General features: G+C 40.7%; 1 long non-coding RNA gene across 1 annotated transcript; it reads right to left on the reverse strand.

The window, feature by feature from the left end:
• Window positions 1-1,578: 1,578 nt before the first annotated feature.
• Window positions 1,579-3,841, reverse strand: LOC122326778. Its single transcript, XR_006247508.1, has 3 exons — window positions 3,802-3,841; window positions 2,147-2,221; window positions 1,579-1,608 (listed from the first exon to the last, which is right to left on the reverse strand). It is a non-coding gene; the product is annotated as an uncharacterized LOC122326778 (long non-coding RNA).
• Between the last annotated feature and the right edge of the window lie 3,977 nt (window positions 3,842-7,818).

A 7,818-nucleotide genomic window follows, 5' to 3' on the forward strand; every position in this document is an offset into this window, starting at 1 on the left:
CATAGGTGTCCTGGATTGGAGCTCTTTTTCAGCAGGTATTTCATCCGTGTCAGACTCTGCATGCAGTTTTCTTTTTCTGCTTTTTGGTGTTGTGGAGCGTTTTGCATTTTCAATTCTATTTTGGAGCTGTTTTACGAGGAATGGTACCCTGACCCAATTATGTCCCCTTCAATTACATCCTGCAGTGATTTGGGATATGTAGCCACTATTTTTTTGGCCACAATAGTGCTGTGCCTTTTACTTATGTCTGATGACTTCTGCATCATTTCGCGTACCACAATCCTCACCATCTCCCTCCTCTTCTGTGGACTTGGACGCTTCCCTCTCTCTAAGGACTGGATCAATTCTTCTGGAAACTTCTTCCATGGAATGTCAAAAGTATCTGCCCAGTCAACATCTGGGCTGCGAGAGGCACTGGAAGAGGTTGATATTGGTGAGAGAGACCGAGAGGATGAAGAAGGTCCTGGTGAGACTGAGGGAAGAGATGAAGCACCTTCCTGGATGCTGAATGAACTGTTGCTATCCTGGGTAGTATCCTGGCCTTTAAAATACACACAAATACACAAAAGATTATTAGGGACATACACATTTCAGATCAATGTTATTTCCTTCTATGGCTGGCTGCATCATACTTACATGTCCCTTCCATGCAGCCACAGCTTTCCGTGCTTGAATGGGTCTTAGCGCTGACAATAAATCTGCCTCTGTTATATACTGCAAGTCAGAGTATGTCTCTACCCCCAGTGCTAACAGTGTTTCCACTAACATGTCTTTTGCCACATCAGATAGGTCAGGCAGGACCTCACGGATGGAATCGTGTAGAAAAGCCATTTCTGCATGATAGGGAAAAAAAAAAAAACAATCATACATTTAGCTCACATTTCTAGCAAGCATATTAACTATATACATGTTCACCTATAAACTATACACATAAGTACCTGCCATTATACCTATAACATGTCATGGCTTACTGGTTGACGCAGTGTGTCTGATAGCATGCTGTAGATAGACATTTTATCTACAGTACAGTGTGTGTGGAAATTCACTGTGACAATATACTATGCTTTAATGGAATGACTCGGTGCCCATTGATGATGTACGACTTTAAGGGATAAAAATCTACCAAATTAGTGATGTTAAGGCACAGCAACTGTGCAGTCAGTTTTGTTACAGAGTACATGTGATATTCATTGTGATACTCAGATGTGTGCATGTCCAACACAAAATAAACAGTTGCATTATGTTGGATTAAAATGACAACAAGCTCTCCAAACTCCATGGACTCATCATTTTGTGTAATGAGGAAATCTCCCTTCTTATATGATGTGCCCTTATACTGGCCATGTGTCTGTGGAGACACATGTGTCATTTTCAGAAAAGCCAAAATCAGTAACAGCATGCCTAATTGCATCACTGTAAAGGCTGGGGACAAAAGTACAACTGTTTTTCACATGTAACAACTGACTGCATCCTAGTCCAGCCGATAGATACGCCTGAAACATTTGATGTCTTTCAGATAAAGTAAGACAGATGTTTTTAAAGTTTTTCAAATGCCTTGCGCACCTTTTGAAATAGGCATGCTTGCTTTCAAACCGCATTGTCCATAGTCTGATAAGTGGGCCAAATTTTAGAATTAGTGCGGGATAATGCCGCAAGTAATGATGTTTTGGCTTTAGGTGATTCTCAGGAAACAAGCCCTTTCTTGAATCTAAATAGTCTTGGATTGTGATTTCAAGATAAGCTACCTGTGGCACGGAAATCTTCTGAGCACAGACCAAATCCACAACATCTTTAAGCTGTAGCGTTAACTGCCACACATCATCATCTGGATCTTGCACCTTATCACCAATCAGCACAGGCAACAACCTCAAAAAATTCCAATTTTGCACAGCCTGACCAGAGAGTTTGCATGCAATGGGGCTGACACTGCATGGCTTAGTGAGGGCATCAGATCCTTTATATTTGAATTGTTTGATTCGCCGATTCAAAATTGAGTATGTAAACCATTTCTTTGTTTTTATGAAATACTTCAAGAAGAGGGCAACATCATACGATACGATACCCTCAAATAAGTCATGGCCCAAGCAAGGTGGAAGACCCGGCTGACATACATGAAAGGATTCAAGTTATTGAAAACGGAATTTACCTGAATTCCTTTGACGTCTCTGATGCCTTCTGCTTGTAGGCGTCCAAGAGCTGCCTCGTAATTGTCTGGGTTGCGCTGTGGACCACAAACATGTGGGTCATCATGAAACTCACGTCGAGTAATTTCACAGTATCTGCAAAAGTACTGAGATCGACTGAAGTTTTCTGTAAACCCTCCAATACTGTGTGATCCCAAATTGTCACCAGCAACACAATACAAAGCCCCTTTGACTGTTTCACCACCAACAGTGATCCCATTTTCTTCTAAATCTTTTAAATCCTGTAACAACTCTGAAAAGATCTTACCAGGTCCAAAGTGTTTTAAATCATTCTCACCACATAGTAAGACAAGGGACATGTGATCAGTGTTGGACCTCACATGAACAGGTAAGTTAGCAACAGAAAAGTAGACTGCAACAAGTTTGTGTTTTTCTTTGCTGAGCCAAGAGGATTTACGATTTCAAATGCATCCTGGTACAGAATCAGCTTAAGACACCCTGGATTTTCTTTGAAGAACTTGTTTGACTTGCAGATTTTTCCATCTTTTATATCACAAAGCACATCTGTATCTGAGTCACAAGACTGTGATATTGCATTTTCCATAACTCAGATTCTAATAAGTTGGCCAATGTCTGCTTCACTGGAATATAATAAGCAAACCTCTGTGTCAAACTTTCATCACTTCCTAATGCAACCTTTGTAGGTTCTATGTACCGGAACATGCTTTTGAATGTCTGTGCTCTTGAATATATTGACCTCAGTGGGCCCTGGTGAGAGTTGGAGAAGAGATCTGAATCCCTCAAACAGGCTTCAATTTTGTCAATGGCATCATCTGTCAGACTCAGTTCCTCTCTCAAAAGTGTATGCAGTTTACTTAATGTGTATTCCTGTCCCATTTCATGCAAATTTTGCATTTCTTCAACTATTATTTGTATGGTTGAAGCTGGAAGGAGGAGCTGCCCTTGCAACTTAAGATAGAACAGGCACATATTTCTAAGAAAAGTCTCGTTCAAATTCTGAGGCAAGTCATTATTTGGCGCATCATTTGGGGCTAGATTCTGGGAGGCATCATGAAATGCAGCATCAGAGGACTGTGGTGTAACCTCCTTATATATTTCACTGATGGTACTAGCTGAACAGTCCCTATGTTTCCTGGACATGTGAGCAGTAAAGGATGACTTTAAAGTAAACGAACTTTTGCAGCCCGTTACCGGACATGCCACAGGTCTCCCCTCCACAAGATGTTCTTTTAAGTGGGATAGAAGTTCTTTAACGGCCTGAAATTGGCGCGCACACAGTGGAACAGCACAAGCAAAATTCGCAATAATGGCTGATGTACGACAATCAGAAAGAAACAGAGCGTGGGCGCATTGTGTTTGCGATAGAAATGACCCTTAAACGCTGAATATGTACAAAATGTCTGCTTGCAACCGGCGGATTCACATTTAAAAACACAACGGGGTTCATTTCTGTGGATTCTACAGTGCAGTACATAACCTTTCAAACTTGCAAAATGTCGGTTGCAAAAACGGCAGACAACCATTTTAGCTAGTGCTAAACTCTCACATAACACCGAAAGAATAGCTAACATTACCTCACCCAACTGACAAACACATATTTGAAAAACGTTGTATCTAAAAGGCAGTGCAGACTTACCACGCTATATAAGCAATTAATTTCCTATCAAAATTGTATATAAAACGTTGTAAACACCACGACGAGAGAGAGAGATTTGCTGAGTGAGGTAGCGATGCGCAAGCAGCAAATATGGCTGCTCGCGGACTTAAGTACAAAGTACAAAAAAACTGAAGCTTACTAAATGCAGATACAATACTATAAAAGCTTAACTTAATTTAGTTATTTTGGCCAACACTGGAAACTAACGTTAACGTTAGTGTTTTTCATGCCGAACTCATATTTAGCTATAACAGCAGTTTAGGTCTTACTAATCTTGCATAATTTAGCAAACTGAAAATGTGTATATTCGCACAGCGGATAATATTGCATGAACAAGCTTGCTCCAGCTAACGTTAACGTTAAATTGACACGACAACGATACATTATCCAAGAGGCAAATATCACCGTATTACGTGCATTATTGTTCCCCAATGTCAACAAAGCAAAGTCGTTATGAACATAAGACACTATGTGTGATCACTTACCAGCATAAAGTTCGTCTTTTGTAGTTGTCTTCTGTCGTTTTGCAGTTTGTTTTACTTAGATATCTCATCGAACGTGGCGTAATGAATATATGGCCGACTTGGATATGGATATCCAAATCCTACAGGCTGCAGCGATAGGCTTCTCCGCGGACTAGAACGTGTTATCTCACATTGGCAACGAGTCTAACCAAAGAATACAATGAAGATGTCTGAACTGAAGCAGAAGCATAAAAAAATAGAGATTTTCAACGATTTTAGGCTACTTACCAGAGACACTTTGCACTGGTCCTCCAACGTTCTTCAGTGTTCATTTACCCAGGGTGCTTTGTTTGAAAATTCCCCCTAAAATCATTGCTAAAACAATCCAAATACTGCTCACCTTTCATAAAATAATAACAGGCTAAATAAATAGGCAACTTTGAAATGACAGTCTTTCTTACAGCATTTTGGAAAGCATGCATGTTTTTATTTAAGTCTACAGAATTTAATTGTAATTTTAACACAATTTCATTGCCATTTATACTGTATTGCATTGTATTGCAAAAACAGTGTTTGTTTGTCAAAATAACATCAATATGTCTTTTACACAGAGAAAGTATGTTTAAAAAACATCATTTTGATGTTGAATTTACAGTTACATTTAGTTTAACATGTCACTAAATTACACTGTAAAGTATACAATGTTTCACTGTAATTCAATTTACAGTATTTTAATGTTGTGATTTTACAGCATTTCACTGTTATTTTAACGGACATTTTTTACAGTGAAGATATGGCCATGTTAAGGGATCTCTGCCTTTGTGCATACATAGATATGACTGCTATACAGAGATAGTGTTTTTCAGCAATAGTGTGCGCCCATGCTTTTCAGAGAAAAAAAAGGAAAAAATTTGTAGATGGAAAAATCTCCATAATAGTTCTTTGTGTCACAGAATCACAGTCTCACCAACTGAACCAGCCTCCTACACCAGTTCACAATCAACAGATTACTAATCATAAACACCTGAATCCAATCACTGCACCACTGAAAAACTCAACTCAGTCACTTGTTGACTAGGCTCAAGGTTGCAAGCTCCACTAATGCTGGTCTCTTTCCTGCCCATTGATCCTGGACTCCACAGTTTTGTACAAAGGACTATGATGTTTCCGTTTAATTAAGACCGTTTGCTTAAATTTGTTACCTTTGTTTGACCCTCTTGAGTTGGAAAAATTCTCCTCAGTTAAATTTATACACTGGAAGCAGAGAGAGCCCTCAACCGAGCTGGGATCACTCCCTCTGCTTCTTCATGTGCCATTTCCTGTTTGAGGTCTTTATAAGCAGAGGCCCTCCATGTGTTCAAACACAATGTATTGCCAGTTTAACCTGCCTTACTGCACGTTCTTCTGATTATCTGCTGACTGCCTGTTTGTGTATGATTCTGCCTGTTTCACATTTTTCGAGTCTTGGATCTGCCCTGTCTTGTTTGCCTGGTGTGGACTTCTGTATTGCCTGCCTTGTGACTATTGTTCAATGGATTTCCCCTGTACTCGCTGAAAGATCTGACTGCCTTTTTGGTGTTTGACCTTCAGCCTTCCTTAATGTCTCTGTTTGCTGCTTGTGATTTTAAATAAAATACTGCATATGGATTCAACATGAGCTTCTGCCTCCTTTTTACAGCATACTTCACCTCCCACGAATGTTTCTAATCTGCAAGCGACATTCGCTTATTAGCGTGAATTACTGAAGTGTTACCAAGAGCAACTCACGAAACTTTAGTTGGTCAATGAACACCTTACTCATTTCATCTGAGCCTTCCCTCCACCCTCAACCAAGACAGTAAGCTTTGCTCTTCCTGACAAGTTTGACGTACCGGTGAACAGTGCAAAGGCTTTATTCGTCAAGTTTCAAGAGGAGAGGAAATGCGTGTTTTTGATGACATTGTTAACGGGCAGAGCAATTGATTGGGCTGCAGCTGTTTGGGATTCTGACTTGAGATTAAGATATTCAACAGATTACTTCCTGCAACAGCTCCATGAAGTATTTGAGGTAATCCTACAGCAGCAGAATATGCCATTAATTTCAGAATGCTGGCAGTGGATGGAATGATCTAAAAGCCTTGTTTCACCGTAGTTTAAACCCTGATCTGCAAACTGAACTGGCCTGCAAGGAAGAGAAACTGTCTTTCACAGACTTTGTCACTTTAACTATGAAGATAGATAACCTCATTAAACAGGCTCCACTACTGTCTAAGAAATGTTGTTTAGATACCCCTCACAAGCCCAAATCCCCACGTCTCAATATTACAAACCTATGCAGCTTAGTGTCTTACGGCTTCCTGATGGAGAAAGGGAGAGGCGGCGTCAGAATCACCTATGCTTCTACTGTGGTGGAACAAGACATCTCAGTCTGGAATGCCCGCACATGCCCTCTTCTCCCCTGGTGAACATTGAACTTTTCTCACTTCTCTCTAACAGAACACTAACATTGCCCATCATCATCCTAATTAACGACATGTCCATTAATCTCCCAGCCATGATAGATTCCGGAGCAGCTCTGAATCTGTTAGATACGTAGTATCATCTCTAAATTCAACATACCTGTACAACCCTGCACCCCACCCATTAGAAGCCATTAATAATGCCCAGCAGTGCCTCTACTTCTTGAGGAGGCTGAGGAAAGCTCATCTCCCTCCACCCATCCTGACTATGTTCTATAGGGGGACCACTGAGAGTGTCGTGTGAAGTTGCATCACTGCCTGGTTTGGGAATTGCACCGTATCGGATCACAAGACCCTCCAAAGGATAGTGAGGACAGCTGAAAAGATCATTGGCGTCTCTCTGCCCTCTATCACGGACATCTACACCACACGCTGCATCCGCAAAGCCCACAATATAGTACAGGATCCCACACACCCCTCACACACATTATTCACCCTCCTGCCAACTGGAAAGAGGTACCGGAGCATTCGGGCCCTCACAACCAGACTGCTGAACAGTTTCTTCCCACAAGCCATCAGACTCCTCAATAACCACACCTGAATGGACTTCCTGTTCCATAAGTGTTCTTGCATGTCATATTTATTGTTGTGCACTTCATATTTATTGTTGTTTGTATTTGTGTTCTTGCACTAATTATGTCTTTGCCTTGCACTAATTTTGTCTTTGCACTGTTTGCACTAGTTTGCACACTGGGTTTGCACTCTACTCCCCTGCTGTTTGCACTAGTATGCACACTTTGCACTTTATGTGGCTAAGACACTGTCTTAGCTCAATATGTGAGTTCTTTTGTATTGTGTTGTAAGTGTGACTCCATGTAGCACCAGGTCCTGGAGAAACGTTGTCTCATTTCACTATGTACTGCACAGCTATATGTAGTTGAAATGACAATAAAAGCCACTTGACTTGACTTGACTTGACTTGAATTAATTGATTTTCACCAATGAGTGAAGGGATTGCACACCAAACTCAAACTATCATGCTCCAAGTTGGCCTTGTCCATTTGCTTATATGTTGTGGAATCGCCTAAGAACAA

The sequence above is a fragment of the Puntigrus tetrazona genome, chromosome 21, assembly GCF_018831695.1.
Source record: "Puntigrus tetrazona isolate hp1 chromosome 21, ASM1883169v1, whole genome shotgun sequence".
NCBI lineage: Eukaryota > Metazoa > Chordata > Actinopteri > Cypriniformes > Cyprinidae > Puntigrus > Puntigrus tetrazona.